The sequence below is a fragment of the Pongo pygmaeus genome, chromosome 13 (assembly GCF_028885625.2).
Source record: "Pongo pygmaeus isolate AG05252 chromosome 13, NHGRI_mPonPyg2-v2.0_pri, whole genome shotgun sequence".
NCBI classification, from domain to species: domain Eukaryota; kingdom Metazoa; phylum Chordata; class Mammalia; order Primates; family Hominidae; genus Pongo; species Pongo pygmaeus.
Genome location: NC_072386.2, coordinates 58,915,373 through 58,934,453, shown reverse-complemented (window position 1 = coordinate 58,934,453; position 19,081 = coordinate 58,915,373). Strand labels below are relative to the sequence as shown.

Below are 19,081 nucleotides of genomic sequence, written 5' to 3'. Positions count from 1 at the left end.
CTGTGTGGCCTGAAGTAGAGCAGTTTTCCTCTTCGGATCTCAGAGTCCACATCGGTAAAATGTGAGGCCTGGGTCAGGTATCAAAGGATCCTCTTGGCCATAAAAAGCTAAGACTTTGTCTATACTGTTAGTGTCCTGACATAAATATTCCTTCCTGAAGAAGGCACAGGGACCTATATCTAATGCTGGCTTCATTGTAAACACTATCCTCATCTCTCCTAAATTTTCTTGACAACAGCACAGAAGTTAATATGTATGTCGATTTCCTAGGGCCTTTATAATAAATTACTACAAACTTCGTGACCTCCAAGAACAGAAATATATTTTCTCACAGTTCTGTAGGCCAGAAGTATGAAATCAAGGTGTTGGCGAGGCCATGCTCCCTCCCAAGCCTGTAGGGGCGAACCCATTCTTGCTTCTTCCAGCTTCTGGTGGTGCTAGGTGTTCCTTGGCTTGTAGCTACATCACTCCAATCTCTGCCTTTATCTCCACATGACCTCATCCTCTGTGTGCCTGTGTCTTCTCTTCTGTCTCTTGTAAGGATACCTGTTGGATTTATGGTCCACACAGGTAATCCAGGATGATCTTATCTCAAGATTCTTAACTTAATTACCTCTGCAAAGATCCTTTTCCAAATAAGGTTACATTCACAGGTTTTAGGGATTCAGGCGTGAACACATATTTTGGTGAGGGTGGGGCACCATTCAGTCAGGAAAGTATGTTTGAAGATCATGTTAAAAAGCTGTAAAAGAAGTGCATGGCTTAATATATGTTACAGGCACCACCGAAATGATCTATAAAGAAGACAGAAAATAAACCATCACCAGCTAGATATTCCCTTCCTCCACTCTGTCATGTTAATAGCCCACCTGGGGAAAATTCCAGAGCTAAAAAAAGTAGCCAGGTGGCTCTTTTTTTGTTGTTGTTTTAAACAAAAGATCTCAAAGTGGGCCATATCGCCCATCTCATTGTTTGCTCCTTCCACATAAGTGCTAATGTGTTTGATTATATTCTGCTCCAAATTCCGCTACAACCACTAATATAAGGCACATACAGAGAATTAACTGTGTCCAAACAGTTCTTTCTTCATGCCCTCATTCTTCTTGAATTTTAAATGCCTGTTGAACAGAAGCATTAGAGTGTTTATTTTCTGAAAACAATCTGGAGAGCAATCACCTTGTCTTTTCAAAGAAGCCACACTGTGTCTGGTTTTTCCATTCCAAAAATAACATGGAAATTCTTAGAGACAGTCATGTGGCAAGGAACCAAGAGCTGGAATGCAAAGCTTTTGTGTTTCTTGTGGAAGGCCTCTTGAGTACTTAAGTAGTTACATTCCAGCTTCACAGGGAAGCTGAAGAGGGGCAAATGCAGTAAGGAGAGTACTTGAGGCAGGCCTGGTATTTCTCTTCTATGAAATGCCAAGTTTGGTCATGTCCTGGAGAAGTTAGGGTGCCCTACAAGAGGTGTTGGTACCGCTGTAGTCTGTGATGCTACCTGAAGGGAGACCACGTCTTCCCAGAAATCTAATCACCAGCTGCCTACAACTTCCCCAAACACCCACCTGAACACTGTTTTACTCCTCACCACCCTCACTCTGCAGAATCACATGACAGCCCAACATTGTTACTTCACCTAGTGGCAAGTATGCAGATCAATTTTTTCCATTCCCTTTCCTACCGTAGTCTTTCTGTCAGAGATGTTTGAACCAGAGCAACTCCATCTCGAATACGAACTGGGTAAAATAAGGCTGAGACCTACTGGGCTGCATTTCCAGGTGGTTAGGCACTCTAAGTCACAGGATGAGACAGAAGGTCGGCACAAGATATAGGTCACAAAGGCCTTGCTGATAAAATAGCATGAGGTAAAGAAGCCAGACTAAACCCACCAAAACCAAGATGGTGATGAAAGTGACCTCTGGCCGTCCTCACTGCTCATTATACGCTAATTATAATGCGTTAGCATGCTAAAAGACACTCCCACCAGTGCCATGACAGTTTACAAGTGCAATGGCAATGTCAGGAAGTTACCCTATATGGTCTAAAAGGGGGAGGAACCCTCAGTTCCAGGAATTGCCCACCCCTTTCCTGGAAATCTCATGAATAATCCACCCTTTGTTTAACATATAATCAGGAAATAACCATAAGTATCAACAGTGGAACAGCCCACGCTGCTGCTCTGCCTATGGAGCAGCCATTCTTTATTCCCTTACTTTCTTAACAAACTCGCTTTCACTTTACGGATTCAACTGTAATTCTTTCTTGTGTGAGATCCAAGAACCTTCTTGTAGGGTCTGGATTGGGACCCTTTTCTGGTAACATCTTCCTGGTGACCATGAAGGGACAATATTGAAGAGACCCCTGACCCTAAGGAAATAGACTGCAGCACCAATGGGCCAACTTTGGGTAAGTGTTGGGGTACATTTTACCCAGGTAAAGATGGGATTGGGTTAGAGGCCCAACTTAGAGGAGTTAGAGTCTCAGTCCTAAGACAGTGTGGGTTAAAGGACCCTCTTAATAAAAGGTAAGGATGCTTGACCGGACTTGGGTTTGAGACCCAACTTAGGAAGGTTAGAGTTCTTCCTAAGATTTAGGGGGTTAGAGGCCCCTGTCAGTAAAGTCCCACTTGGCTAAAAATGGATTTGGCATTACAGGATGTTAACCATTATTCTCTTTGGATTAATTTGCCTTGCACTCTTTGCTGATGGCTGTGCGTAACAGGATTAGACATGTACAGGATCATGAGACATAAGAGTCTTTTCCTCCCCAAAAGGGGAAACTTGAGAGCTGACGGAGCTGCTGGAAAAGATCCCTTCACAACTGACAAGTGGCCACCTAAACTTTTGATTCAGTGTCGCTGCAATGGGTCTTTCTCTGGCCTCCCTGACTTCTTCGCCTCCCCACCCTGCTACAGGCAATGCTTTTCTTCCTTTCTCTCCTTTCCCTTTCTTATCTTTTCTGTTATTCAGGGCGATCATCTTGCCCAGAAACATCATGTTGAAACTCTTGGTCAGAGGTTGGATGAAAGCTGACAGGGTCCATCCAGGAGCAAGTTTGAGCCTTGCCAGTTCCATTTTGGGTGCTGAGTGGAGTAGCGACTGTAGCAAACCTGGTGTACTTTGTGCTATAAATTTGTCTTTCTGTATCACTCTGTCATAAAGAGGAGTACCTTAGGATAGAACATGGGCTTAGGACCTCAGTAACAAACTTTGCTGCAGGACCCTGAAACAGAAAAAGCTGGATGAAGTTTCCTTCTCGTCTTGTTTCATGTCCTTGGGAGCTTGACCTTGTAACCACATGGTGGTATTTTCTCTTGGTCTCCATCATCCAGCGGACAAGAAACATGGAGTTCATGTCATAGTTAGCCCTAAAAATTATCTTGAGCAGTTAAAATCCTTTGCAAGCTCTAGACTTCTTCTAGGAAGAGCAATGGAAACTGCCCAATGCTGTAGCTTAGTGACTAAGGCTTTGTCTTTTCACAATGACAGCCTGAGTCCAGGGTTCAATTCCTGGCTTAGGGGATGAGTTCTTTCTGGTTTGATATCTGTGTGACCTTTACAATTTGTTGATTCTCTTCCCGTCCACAAACTGTCTGGAATTTTCCTTTTCTGAGCACCTAGGAGGTTACCTTTGGTAAAGTTCAAAACCCAGAAATATTGGCCGTTTGGCTTGGATAAAGTCAGGTAATAAGAGATTTAAAAGAATTTTTTTTTAGAGTGCTATGGTTAAAAGTTAGCTTAATTAAAAGTGGATATTCAAGCTGTAACAGCCTGGATCTCCTTGGGAAAAACAGAGGAAGCTCCATAGACCTCATTTTGGGGGAAACCTCTGTTTTTCTCATGGAACCCTAGGAATGGAAAGCAGATAGATTCCTCTCAAAGTCTAAGGCTCTGTTCTATTTTGCATTGCATTATCTGATGGTTTTGACTTTTGGGGATTTCAGAAATTGCTTCATATTATGAGAGAACTTTGGTGTGTAATAACTAGGTAGGGAATATACTTTTGGGGATAGCTTATGTTTGCAAACAAATCAGTCCTATTATGATTTGTCTTTAGTAAAAATGGGAAAGTAGAGAGAGAAAAAAATTGTTTCAAGAACCTATTAGATTCTAGTCTCATCAGTTGTTTTTAAGTTTATTTCTGCAACTGAGACTAACTCTGCTTATTCCTGTGAACCAACCAGTGATCTCTGGCTGCTGCTCAGAAGAAACAAGAGGGAGGGATGAGTAATGTAAAACTCTGGATCAATATTCTAATTCTGAGCCTCTATTGGAATCAGCTAGCAACCACATATCAGCTTGGTTTCAACAGTTTCCCAGTTCATGGTAAGCCTTCTTATTTAGTTTACTTGGGATAATTTTGCTCCTTTTTCTTTATTGCTGTAGGATATATTGCCATTGAACTCTTTGCGTAGGAATGCAGGATATGCTTACTCAACCATGTCATCTACAACAACATGGATTCAGCTGGGGGCCATTATCCTAGGTGAATTAGTGCAGAAACAGAAAACCAAATACCACATATTCTCACTTATAAGTGGGAGCCAAACATGGGGTACTCACAGGCATAAAGATGACAATAATAGAAACTGGGGATTACTAGACAGGGAAGGGAGGAAGTGGGGCAAGGGATGAAAAACTAGCTATTGGGTACTATACTCAGTACCAGGGTGATAGGATCATTCATACCCTAAACCTCAGCTTAACACAATCTGGCCAGGTAACAAAACTGCACATGTACCCCTGAAACTAAAATTTAAAAAAAAAAGAAAAAATGCAAGCTGGGCACGGTGGCTTACGCCTGTAATCCCAGCACTTTGGGAGGCTAAGGCAGGAGGATCACCTGAGGTCAGGAGTTCAAGACCAGCCTGGCCAACATGGCAAAACCCCATTTCCACTAAAAATACAAAAATTATCTAGGCATAGTGGCGGGTGCCTGTAATTCCAGATACCCAGGAGGCTGAGGTGGGAGAATCACTTGAACCCAGGAGGCTTAGTTTGCAGTGAGCCAAGATTGCACCACTGCACTCCAGCCTGGGCAACAGAGCAAGACTCCATCTCAAAAAATAAAAATAAAAATAGAAAAAATGCTGGAAAAAAATTAGGTAAGAAGACAAGCTATAGACTGTGAGAAGATTTGCAAATCACATATCTGACAGAGGACTAATATCCAGAATATATAAAGAACTTTCAAAAGTCAACAAGAAAATGTCAATCTAATTAGAAAAATGAGCAAAAGATATGAAGAGATATTTCACTGAAGAAGATATACAGATGGTCAGTAAACACATGAAAAGATGTTCAACGTTATTAGCCACTGGAGAAATGAAAATGAAAATCACAATGCAATATTGCTACACAACTACAGAACAGCTAACATAAAAAACAGAGTCAACACCAAATGCTGATGAGGATGCAGTTAATTAGATCACACATACATTGCTGGTGGAAATGTAAAATGGTACAGCCACTCTGGAAAATAGTTTGGTAGTTTCTGGAAAAACTAAACACGCAACTACTGCACAACCCAGCAACTGCACTCTTGAGTACTTATTGCATTGAAACGAATACATATAGTCACACAAAATCCTACACAGGAATGCTTGTAGCAGCATAATTTGTACCTCCAAACTGGAAAGAATCCAGATTTCCTTCAGTGAATGAATGGTCAAACTGTGGTACGTCGATACCATGTGGTATACTACTCAGCAACAAAAAGAAAGGAATTATTGTTGATACACACAACTTCTCCAGGGAATTATGCTGAGTGGAAAAAAGCCAATCACAAAAGATTATATACTGTGTGATTCTATTCATGTAACATTCTTAAAATGACAAAATTATAGAAATGGGGAAAAGATGAGTAGTTGCCAGGGGATAAGAGTGGAGGGAGGATGTAGATACAGTTACAAAAAAGCAACAAGAGGCCAGGCGCAGTGGCTCAGGACTATAATCCCAGCACTTTGAGAGGCTAAGGTTGGTGGATCACTTGAGGTCAGGAGTTCGAGACCAGCCTGGGCAACAGAGTGAGCTCTGTCTCAAAACAAACAAACAAACAAAAAACCAACCCAAGAGGGACACTTGTGATGGAACTGTTTGGTATCTTGACTGTGATCGTGGTCACCTGAACCTACACATGTGACAACACTGCATACAATAAAACACACTCACACACATACACACACATACACACACACACACACACACATACACACACACACACAGATGAGTGCATGAAAAACTGGTAAAATCTAAGATGGATCAATTGTACCAATATCCATTTTCTGGTTGTGATATTGTTCTATAATTATGCAAGATGTTACCATTAGGCGAAACTGGGTGAAAGGCATGTGGAATCCCGTAATTGCATGTGAATCTCAATGAGCTCAAAACAGAAAGTTTTTTTAAAAGGCAAGCCTAATCACAGCCGATAAGCAGAGGATTCAGGTTAAGGAAACATCTGTGTTAACAAAAAGCAAAGAGTATGGATTTCTGAAGTCAGACTGGCCTCATTGGATGGAAGTAGCATGGGAAGAAGTGTCCAGAATGATCTTTGCCACCCAATCTGGAAGTCCCTAGGTTTAGCATGACATATTACTGACTTGAGATCAAGTCTACTAGGTAACTCTTTTTCCTACCCACAGGAAGGGGTGAATGAAGAAAATGCTCTGAAATGACAGGAGCTGCTGCCTCCCTCAAAGCCCAGGGTCTGAGGCTGCCCTCTCCTTCCCTGGGTGGGTAGTTCTGTTCTGTCTTATGTAGGTTTTGCAGCCTCCATCCCCTCATTCAGCTCCTCCAGTTCTGGGGACCTGCACAGCCCATTCACACACATTACCCTGCACTGGAAGGTGGGCCCATCTACAAGGTGGGCAGGCGGCCTCATATAGTTCTCTCTACCTCGCCATCTTCCACCCTAGAGGGATCTAGGTATTTACTACGTTCTGAGAAGGAAAAGGTGACCCATCCCTCAGCTAGGCAAGCACACATACACAAATGTTCTATCCAAGAATGTTCTATCAGTTATTTAATTCAACTCAGGCAATATAATCCAACCCATATGGGCTGCAAGGTGTGAGGCTTCTCTCTATAAGCCTTGAGAAGTGCCAGGCTCAAGAAATGGGATGCAGAGCAGTAGGAAGAAGGATGGACAAAACAACCACAATAGAAATCACTAGAAGGTTTTTGTAACAGGGGAGCCTGTGGGTTGAACAGCAAGTGTCAGAATTTCTTAGGAAATTAAATTCACATATCAAAAGTAACCTTTTAAAATCAACATATAATAATTGTACATATTTATGGGGTACATAGTGATATTCTGATACATACAATGCATAGTGATCAGATTAGGCTAATTATCTTACCCTATGATTTCTTTGTATTGGGATTATTCAATCATTCAACATTCTCCTAGCTATTTGCAACTATACATTATTGTTTACTACAGTGGTATAGAATGCTTAAAAAGTACACTTTTTTATCAAGCAAATTCACCAGAGTTGTAACAGTTTACATACAGACATGCCTTTTTTTATTGCACTTTGGAGATAATGTGTTTTTTACAAATTGCAGGTTTGTGGCAAGCTGGATTGAGCAAGTCTGTTGGCGCCATTTTTTCAACAGCATGTAGTCACTTTGTGTCTTTGTGCCACATTTTGCTAATTCTTACAATCTGTCTCGTGATTTTTTGGGGGGCACCATGAACCACACCTATACAAGATGGCAAACTTAATCAATAAATGTTGTTTATTTTCTAACTGCTTTACCAACTTGCCATTTCCCATCCTTCTCCCCCTCACCAGGCCTCCTTATTACCTGAGACAAAACAACACTGAAATTAGGCCAATTAGCGGCTCTCACCTATAATCCCAGCACTTTGAGAGGCTGAAGTGGGGGAATCACTTGAGCCCAGGAGTTCAAGACCAGCCTGGGCGACATAGTGAGACCCCCATCTCTACAAAAAAAAAAAAAAAAAAATTTTTTTTTAATGGAGTCTCGCTCTGTCACCTAGGCTGGATTATAGTGGTGTGATCTTGGCTCACTGCAACCTCTGCTTCCGAGGTTCAGGCAATTCCCCTGCCTCAGTCTCCCAGTCTTCTGGGATTACGGGCACGTACCACCACATTCAGCTATTTTTTTTTAATTTTATTTTTAGTAGAGACGGGATATTACCATGTTGGCCAGGCTGGTCTTGAACTCCTGACCTCAAGTGATCTGCCCACCTCAGCCTCTCAAAGTGCTGGAGTTACAGGTGTGAGTCACGGCACCCAGCCAAAGTTTTTTTTTTAATTAGCCAGGCATGGTAGTGCACACCTGTAGTCCCAGCTTCACAGGAGGCTGGGGCAGGAGGATCACTTGAGCCCAGGAGTTCAAGGCTGCAGTGAGCTATGATAGCACCACTGCACTCCAGCCTGAGGCACAGAGCCAGAACCTGTATAAAAAATAAAATAAAATAAAAATAAAAATGAAAGAAAAGAAAAAAAAAGAAAAGAAAAAGAAATTCATCCAAGTAATATCCTATAATGGCCTAAAAAGTGTTTGAGTGAAAGAGTCAGGAGAGTTGCATGTCTCTCACTCCAAATCAAAAGCTAAAAATGAAGCTTAGTGAGGAAGGTGTGATGAGCCAAAAGCTAGGCCTCTTGGCCAAACAGCTAAGTTGTAAATACAAAGGAAAAGTTCTGAAGGAAATTAAAAGTGCTGCTCTAGTGAACATATGAATGATAAGAAAACAAAATGGTCTTATTGTTGATAAAGAGAAATTTTGAGTGGTCTGGAGAGAAGATCAAACCAGCCACAATATTCCCTTAAACCAAAGCCTAATCCAGAGCAACCCCTAACTCTTCATAATTTTATGAAGCCTGAGAGAGGTAAGGAAATTGCAGAAGAAAAGTTTGAAGTTAGCAGAGTTTGGTTCCTGAGGTTTAAGGAAAGGAATTTTCTCCAGGACATAAAAGTGCAAGGTGAAGCAGCAAGTGCTGTAGAAGCTGCAGCAAAGCATCCAGAAGATCTAGCTAAGGTAATTGACGAAGGTGGCTACACTAAACTACAGAATTGTGTTATAGATGAAACAGTCTTCTCTTGGAAGAAGATGCCATTCATGCCTTTCATAGCTAGAGAGAAATCAATGCCTGCCTTCAAAACTTCCAAGGACTGGCTGACTCTCTTGTTAGGGGCTAATGCAGCTGGAGACAAGCCAATGTTCTTTTACTATTTCAAAAATCGTGGGGCTCTGAAGAATTATGTGAAATCTACTCTGCCTGTGCTGTATAAATAGAACAACAAAGCCTGGATGGCAGCACATCTGCTTACAGCATGGTTTACTAAATGTTTTCAGCCCACTGTTGAGACATACTGCTCAGAATAATAAAAAAGATTCTTTCAAAATATTTTTTACTGCTCATTACAATGCATCTGGTCACTCAGGAGCTCTGATGGAGATATACAAGGAGGTTCATATTGTTTTAATGACTATCAACACAACATCCATTCTGCACCCATGGATCAAAGAGTAATTTCAACTTTCAAGTCTTGTTATTTAAGAAAGACATTTTGTAAGAGTATAGCTGCCATAGACAGTGATTCGTCTGATGGATCCGGGCAAAGTAAATTGAAAACCTCTAGAAAGGATTCACCATTCTGGATGCCATTGAGGACATCTGTGGGAGGAGGTCAAAATAGCAACACGAACAAGAGTTTGGAAGAAGTTGATTCCAACCCTCATGGATGGCTTTGAGGGATTTAAGACTTCAAAAGAGGAAGTCCCTGCAGACGTGGAGGAAACAGCAAGAGGACCAGAATTAAAAGCCTGAAAATGTGACTGAACTGCTAAAATCTCATGATAAAATTTGAACAGATGAGAAGTTGCTTCTTATGGATGAGGAAAAAAAGTGGTTTCTTGGAATGGAATCTAATTCTGGTGAAGACGGTGTGAACATTGTTGAAATAACAACACAGGATTTGAAATATGACATAAACTTAGTTGATAAAACAATGACAGAGTTTGAGAGGATTGACTCCAATTTTGAAAGAAGTTCTACCGTGGGTAAAGTGCTATCAAACAGCATTGCATGCCACAGAGAAATCCTTCATGAAAGGAAGAGTCAATTGATCTGGCAAACTTCATTGTTGTTTTATTTTTAAAAATTGCCACAGCCACCCCAACTTGTAGCAGCCACCACCCTGATCAGTCAGCAGCTATCAACACAAGGCAAGACCCTCCACCTGCAAAGATTACAACTCACTGAAGGCTCAGATGATCATTAGCATCTTAACAATAAAATATTTTTAAGATATGTACTTTTTTTTTTTTAGAGATGGGGTCTTGCTCTGTTGCCCAGGCTGGAAGGCAGTGGCATGACCATAGCTCACTGCAGCCTTGAACTCCTGGGCTTAAGCAATCCTCCTGTCTCAGCCTCCTGAGTAGCCAAGACTACAGGTGCGCACCACCACACCCAGCTAACTTTTTGTATCTTTTGTAGACAGGGCATCTCACTCTGTCATCCAGGCTGGAGTACAGAACCACAATCATAGCTCACAGCAGCCTCAAACTCCTGGGCTCAAGTGATTCTCCCACTTTGGCCTCCCACAGTATTAGGATTACAGGTGTAAGCAACCGGGCTCAGCCTGGTTTTTCAGACATAATGTTACTGCACACTTAATGGACTATGGTATAGTGTAAACATAATTTTCATGTGTGCTGGGAAACCAAAAAATTCATGTGACCGGCTTTAGTGTGATATTTGCTTTGTTATGGTGGTCTGGAACTGAACCCTCAATATCTTCAAGGGATGCCTGTGTATTGAAGCTTGCGCCTACAGATGAATTTTTTAATGTGCCAGAATTTTCATTTGCTCAAACTATAAGTGTTTTTTCTTCAAACTTGGTGATTTTGTGAAGTCACCACAATAAAAATGTCTACGTGATAGGCCCATGCAGAGAGCTGAGGAAAGTCATGTACAGACCCCTTCGTACAACCTGCTCCTGACCACCCAAAGCACAAAAGGTGGGTCCCATGTGAAAGTGCTGCTTTAAGGGGGCCAAGTGGAACCAACAATGCGATTCCCATGCCCCTTGTGAGGGGCAGGACGGGAGCCATCGCATTTGCTGGTAGCCAGTTATATGCTCTTTGATTCAACCCAGTATCTGTTGTAGAAGAGGCAATGGCCCCTTTAAGACCCTCATTTCAACCCTCAGAAGGCCCAAAGACAAGTTAATACCTGTTGATCAGTCTTCTCCAGCCAAGCTTTTTAAGATCAGGGTCCTTTCAAGAAGATGTTCCACTTTGATTGTGCCTGGCCCCTAGAGAACCTTTTGCTTCAGATCCTCCCAGTAATGGGTGGTGTCTGGTCATTCTCCCCCCACCACTCAGAGCCCCATAGGCGATGTAGGATCAGGCCCTTCAAAATAGCAAGTGTGCAGGACAGAACAAAATGCCCAAGTCTGGCCTCACACTGAACTTTTCTTAATGACTACTGATCTACAAAACGCTGATTAAACAAAATTAGAAAACAAAAAAAAAAAAATGGTTTCTGTTCTGAATTTTGCATGAAAACGTTTTTGTTCACGTTAATGAAGGTGGCAGAAGAAAAAATTGCTATGGTTTTCCACTCCCGTAAACATATCTGCTCTAGTTCCAAATCTTATCACTTCTACTGCTGGGAAGATAACAAAGCAATTTAGGGCCTACTAGAGAAAGTAGACTTGACCTTGGCACAAACCTCTTTGTCAAGAGACAGAGAGGCTGAGCCTTCTCTGAGCAGTGTCTTTGAATATCTTAGTTGACAGTATGATCAAAGCATTGCAAGACTGCCAGTTCCAAGACAACTATGCGGTTCAGGGGGTTTGCCTCACAGACTATGCAGGAGCCTGGGCCAATACAACGTGCAAGAAAGTGAACTAGCTCACAAAAGCTGAATTTAAGGCTTGCAAGACCCAGGGACGGGATCTAGGTAAGGAGTAGGCACAGCGTTTCATAGACAAGTCCCTGAGGCAAAGTGAGGTACTTCTTGTCAAAGGTATTGCTGTGGAAAATAATAGCCAGGGAGTATTGCACTGTTTGCAATCCGTTTGATGACCTAAAACATTGTCTTTGAGCAATGTCTGGTTGTCTGGGAGCTATGTACCCTGACTGCACTCTCCTGGCCATTCCTGGAGATTCCTTAATTACCTTTACATCTTGGTTACTCCTTTGAGAGACACACTCAGAACGAACCTCTTGAAACCACCTATTGTTTTTATTGCAGGAGTGATTTTGAAGGTATTGTCCCTTTTATATCACACAAGGGCCTCCTGGGAGTGATAAGAACAGAAGTTCCTGGAAAGTTTCTGTTTCTCCTGATAGCTGGGATTTTTTTATTCTAATGATTGTGTGGCTCTTGTTATTGATGCCATTGTCTACTTTGGTTTCAGCTGCTGAGAAGTTCAGAGTCAAACCTGAATCTCACCTCTGCAAAGAGCACAGGACTCCATGGCAAACGTTGTATATACGCAAGTCATCCCTGGCACCACCTTCATTTACTGCACCAGGCTTTCTTCATTGTGATGATGTTCTCTCTCTTTTCTAAAAAAAAAAAAAAAAAAAAAAAAAAAAAAAAATCCTGTTTTACTGTGCACATTTCTGCAAGCCACAAAAATACTCCTTCGGGGATAGATAACATATAAACAAGTGAACCAACAAATCAGACAGGTAATTGGCAGAAATAACTTGGTTTAAAATACTTTTACTCCCTTTTTGGAGTTGGGGGAGGAGTAATCTGGCCTTGTCTGTCTTTAAATGGCTGTGTTTGCAAACTAACATCTGCTATGTTGAGTGAAGAACATGTTTATAAATGACCGTTGGTATTTTTAACTTCCGATGGAGCCGACTATTGGCCTTCGTCCAAGTGATGTTCCATGAAGAGCTTCTACTGAGTTCTATAAGAGCACTCTGGGAGTGTTTCCCAAGACAAAGCTGACTTCTAGGTAGCTATGGGGAGCGCCCACAAACCTGGGCTGCGGTGAAAATCAGCAGGACGGACTGGAAGAGCCAGAGGTCTGTGTGGGAAGTGTCAGCCCCTTCCTCCTGCCATCTTCCCTTGGTCGGGGTACATGCTCCACTTTCTCCTGTGGGACTTAGTTTTCTCATCAGAAAAATGGGAAGAGCTGCTTACTAGTTAGGTCTGGTTAGGAAGAGAGAAAGACAGGACAAGTATGGAACTTTCCCTGGGGGAGCAACCCAAGCCTAGCTGACTCACATGGAAGGGTAGCTCTCCCTACTTCTCAATCTTCCCTCCCTCCTTCCCTCTCCCTTCCTTCCTTCCTCCCTCCCTTCCTTTTTTCTTTCTTTCTTTCTCTCTCTCTCTTTCTTTCTTTCTCTCTCTCTCTTTATTTTTCTTTATTTCTTCTTTTGAGATGGAGTCCCACACTGTTGCCCAGCCTGGAGTGCAGTGGCATCATCTCAGCTCACTGTAACCTCCGCCTCCCAAGTGATTCTCCTGCCTCAACCTCCCAAGTAGCTGGTACTGCAGGCGCATGCCACCACACTCAGCTAATTTTTTTATTTTTAGTAGAGACAGGATTTCACCATGTTGGCCAGGCTGGTCTCGATCTCCTGACCTCAGGTGGTCCACCCGCCTCACCTCCCAAAGTGCTGGGATTACAGGTGTGAGCCACTGGGCCTGGCCCTACTTTTCAATCTTGTCTGTGACTGGCTCTATGAGGCCATCAGCTCCTGTCCCTGAAACACAGGGACTTTGGGGGAAAAAGGTGGAGACAGGAGAGTAAACCAGACACCCTGTTTAGGAAAATGATGGCTATGTGGGAGGATAGTGTGAGGATTACCATATTTTTTAGACATCAAGCAATGTCTGTTCCCTTCACTTACAGTCTCAGTTTTTTCTGTTATTTCTCTCTCCTTCATATCATTTCTAAAAACTAGACTTATCTTTTTAAAAATGTTTTGTTATTGTGGTAAAATATATGTAGTATGAAATTTACCATTTTTAAGTATACAGTTCAGTGGCATTAAGTACATTCCCACTGTGTGCTACCATCACTAACATCCACCTCCAGAACTTTTTTCATCTTGCAAAACTGACACTGTTCCCATTGAACAATAACTCCCAGTTCCCCACTCTTCCCCTACCCTCTAGCAACCACCATTCTAGTTTCTATCTCTATGAATTTGACTACTTTTAGTAAGTATCTCGTGTAAGTGGAATCATACAGTATTTGTCCTTTTGGGACTAGCTTATTTCACTTAGCATAATGTTTTCAAGGTTCATCTATGTTGTAGCATATAGCAGAATTTCCTTCATTTTTAGGGCAGAATACTATTTCATTGTATATATATATACCACACTTTGTTTATCCATTCATCTGTGGATGAACATCTGGGTTGTTTTCACCTTTTGGCTATTGTGAATAATGCTGCTATGAACCCGGTGGGTGTACAACTATCTGTTTGAATTCCTGTCTTCAATTATTTGGGATAGATACCTAGAAATGAAATGGCAGGACCATGAATTTTTTTTTTTTTTTTTTGAGATGGAGTCTCACTCTGTCACCCAGGCTGGAGTGCAATGGCGCGATCTCAGCTCACTGCAATCTCCACCTCCCGGGTTCAAGCAATTCTCCTGCCTCAGCCTCCCAAGTAGCTGAGATTACAGGCACGTGCCACCACACCTGGCTAATTTTTTATATTTTTGGTAGAGATGGGTTTTCACAATGTTGGCCAGGCTGGTCTCGAACTCCTGACCTCAAGTGATCCCAACCTCAGCCTCCCAAAGTGCTGGGATTACAGGCATGAGCCACCACGCCTGGCCCCATGGACATTTTTAAAAGTGTTTTTGTGAACACTTTTATGAACTGAACATTTTTTACAGCCACTAGAGTAGAGAGGACAGTATAAGAAGTCTCATGTACCCATAACCCAGCTTCAACCATTACCAACTGATGGCCAAACTTATTGCCTCCGTACTCTACTCCCTCCACCACTGGAGCTCTTTAAAGCAAACTGAAAACATCGTATCATTTCACTCATAAATATTTTAGAGTCTACCTCTAGCAGAAATGATTTAGATGCTTCTTAAAGAATAACATATATTATGAGTGCCTAATTATTAAACACCAATATGGGTAAATAATCATTGAATAATCAATCATCATTCTTTGAAACTATGTTTAAAGTGGCAGCCTTTTGTTTTTTGTGTTGTTGTTGTTGTCGAGACAGAGTTTCACTCTTGCTGCCCAGACTGGAGTGCAATGGCGCGATCTCGGCTCACCGCAACCTCTGCCTCCCAGGTTCCAGCGATTCTCCCTCCTCAACCTCCTGAGTAGCTGGGATTACAGGCATATGCCACCACGCCCGGCTAATTTGGTATTTTTTTAGTAGAGACGGGGTTTCTCCATGTTGGTCAGACTGGTATCAAACTCCCAACCTCAGGTGATCCGACCGCCTCAGCCTCCCAAAGTGCTGGGATTACAGGCGTGAGCCATGGTGCCTGGCCTGGCAGCCTTTTAAATAAATGTTTTGTTATGAAAATTTTCAGACATGCCACAGACTAGAGAGAATTGAACAATGAACCTCAATGTGCCATCACCCAGCTTCAAATTCTACCCATAGCAAAATGATATTCTCTTTAAAAATGTAAGTGCTAGGTTATTCAAATGATACTATGACACTTTATTCCTCTGTAAGAGAGGACAGGGACTGGAATGGAAGTGACAACAGGGAGAACCTTTTAATTCTGGAAAGGTGTATTACTCATCACTAAAAGCACAGATTTTTAAATGACTGAATCCATAAATATCAGTCTGAGTTCTCAGCCACAAATGTGAGTCGTAATTTGTCTGAGCTCACCTGTCTTTCCTGTCTGGCCTAAGTCTGGGTGACTTTCAGCTTTCCCAAGCTAGGTAGTTATTTACAGAAAGAACAAGTTGACATTAAACTAAAGAGAATGACTCAGAAGTTATCTCTACTTTTATCATAAGCACAAAAAATGTACAGTCACGAATTGATGTTGTACAGATAGATGTCCAACTTTTTATTTAATGAGGAATTTGTATAATTAATTTTACAGACAGAGGCATTTCCCAGTTACTTTGTCAATGATTTCATCCCTTGGCTTTTGTTGCGTAGCAAATCACTCCCAAAATTAAGTGGCTTAAAAAAACAATCATCACGATGAAAGAGTTTTCCCTGTTAGATATCAAAACCTATTTATATGTCATTGATTTTAAGCCATTTTATTATCTTTGAAATGAGGCTGCCTCTAGCAATCTGTGACATTGTACAATTTGCTGTTCACCAGCAGTCGTCATGACATTTGTTGCTGCCTGTACAAAACTGAACTTCATCATGGCTGTTCACATTATCATAACTTCAATTCAGTCGTGTGCGTTATTATATGTGTGTGTTGAGTTAAGCAATCTTCAAAAAGATTATACTACAATTCATCATGGAAATGAGAAGTTATTGTGTATCCAGAAAGGTGCGGAAACAGATCAATTGGGTAGAAAGTTGATATTTGTGAAACAGATGTTCATTGTTGGAGAAATGACTTTGATTAAATATATACTTCCGTTGCAGACTTGTGCTTTATGAGACTCAAGAAAGAATTAGATGACATTGCGTTACATTTTAACTGAGATGTATACAGAAGAATTGCCCAACACATACTAAGAAACTTCTCAAGATGGGTGTCAGAAGCTTGACAAAAAATTCTGTAATCAATAGTTCGGCACTGAGAAATGCTACATCACAAATGCTCCTGATGGCTGCAAGTAGCAGAAAATCTAAAATAACATGGGCTCAACAAGCTATAAGTTCATTTTTCAGTGACATAAAAGAATTCCAGAGGTAGCCTGTACAGGACTGGCAGATAGTGTCACAAAGTTATTGGGGACCTAGGTTCATTTTGTGTTGCTGCTCTGCTATCCTCTACACACGACTCCACCTCGTGGTGGAACGTAGCTGCTTCAGATCCAGACATCATGTCCACATTCCAGCTAGCTGATTGATGAAGTAATGAAGAGAGAAAAAGTGGTAGATACCAGCTGACTTTTTAGAGAACTTCCCAGAAGTTGTCATACAATATGTACTCTAATTCATTGATGAGAACTCCTAGTTACAAGGATTGCTAATAAATGTCTTCTTTATTCAGGTAGCCATGTGTATTAGTCTGTTCTCATGCTGCTAATGACTTACCTGAGACTGGATAATTTATAAAGAAACAAGGTTTAATGAACTCACAGTTCCACATGGCTAGGGAGGCCTTACAATCAAGGCTGAAGGCGAATGAGGCACAAAGTCACATCTTTTTTTTTTTTTTATACTTTAAGTTCTAGGGTACATGTGCATAACATGCAGGTTTGTTACATATGTATACGTGGGCCATGTTGGTGTGCTGCACCCATTAACTCGTCATTTACATTAGGTATTTCTCCTAATGCTATCCCTCCCCCCTCCCCCCACCCTACAACAGGCCCCAGTGTGTGATGTTCCCCTTCCTGTGTCCATGTATTCTCGTTGTTCAATTCCCACCTATAAGTGAGAACATGCAGCATTTGGTTTTCTGTCCTTGCGATAGTTTGCTGAGAATGATGGTTTCCAGCTTCATCCACGTCCCTACAAAGGACATGAACTCATCATTTTTTATGGCTGCATAGTATTCCGTGGTGTATATGTGCCACATTTTCTTAATCCAGTCTATCGTTGATGGGCATTTGGGTTGGTTCCAAGTCTTTGCTATTGTGAATAGTGCTGCAATAAACATACGTGTGCATATGCCTTTATAGCAGCATGATTTATAATCCTTTGGGTATATACCCAGTAATGGGATGGCTGGGTCAAATGGTATTTCTAGTTTTAGATCCTTGAGGAATCACCACACTGTCTTCCACAATGGTTGAACTAGTTTACACTCCCACCAACGGTGTAAAAGTGTTCCTATTTCTCCACATCCTCTCCAGCACCTGTTGTTTCCCGACTTTTTAATGATCGCCATTCTAACTGGTGTGAGATGGTATCTCATTGTGGTTTTGATTTGCATTTCTCTGATGGCCAATGATGATGAGCATTTTTTCATGTGTCTTTTGGCTGCATAAATGTCTTCTTTTGAGAAGCATCTGTTCATATCCTTTGCCCACTTTTTGATGGGGTTGTTTGATTTTTTCTTGTAAATTTGTTTGAGTTCTTTGTAGGTTCTGGATATTAGCCCTTTGTCAGACGGGTAGATTGCAAAAATTTTCTCCCATTTTGTAGGTTGCCTGTTCACTCTGATGGTAGTTTCTTTTGAGGTGCAGAAGCTCTTCAGTTTAATTAGATCCCATTTGTCAATTTTGGCTTTTGTTGCCATTGCTTTTTGTGTTTTAGACATGAAGTCCTTGCCCATGCCTATGTCCTAAATGGTATTGCCTAGGTTTTCTCCTAGGGTTTTTATGGTTTTAGGTCTAACATTTAAGTCTTTAATCCATCTTGAATTAATTTTTGCATAAGGTGTAAGGAAGGGATCCAGTTTCAGCTTTCTACCTATGGCTAGCCAGTTTTCCCAGCACCATTTATTAAATAGGGAATCATTTCCCCATTGCTTATTTTTGTCAGGTTTGTGAAAGATCAGATAGTTGTAGATATGTGGCATTATTTCTGAGGGCTCTGTTCTGTTCCTTGGTCTATATCTCTGTTTTGGTACCAGTACCATGCTGTTTTGGTTACTGTAGCCTTGTAGTATAGTTTGAAGTCAGGTAGCGTGATGCCTCCAGCTTTGTTCTTTTGGCTTAGGATTGTCTTGGCAATGCAGGCTCTTTTTTGGTTCCATATGAACTTTAAAGTGGTTTTTTCCAATTCTGTGAAGAAAGTCATTGGTAGCTTGATAGGGATGGCATTGAATGTATAAATTACCTTGGGCAGTATGGCCATTTTCACGATATTGATTCTTCCTATCCATGAGCATGGAATGTTCTTCCATTTGTTTGTGTCCTCTTTTATTTCATTGAGCAGTGGTTTGTAGTTCTCCTTGAAGAGGTCCTCCACATGCCTTGTAAGTTGGATTCCTAGGTATTTTATTCTCTTTGAAGCAATTGTGAATGGGAGTTCACTCACGTTTTGGCTCT

General features: G+C 41.5%; 1 long non-coding RNA gene across 1 annotated transcript; it reads left to right on the top strand.

The window, feature by feature from the left end:
• Window positions 1–1,469: 1,469 nt before the first annotated feature.
• LOC129044044 (uncharacterized) lies at window positions 1,470–12,590 on the top strand. The gene is made up of 3 exons (XR_010123313.1): window positions 1,470–2,402; window positions 4,180–4,321; window positions 12,401–12,590. It is a non-coding gene; the product is annotated as an uncharacterized LOC129044044 (long non-coding RNA).
• Window positions 12,591–19,081: the final 6,491 nt, after the last annotated feature.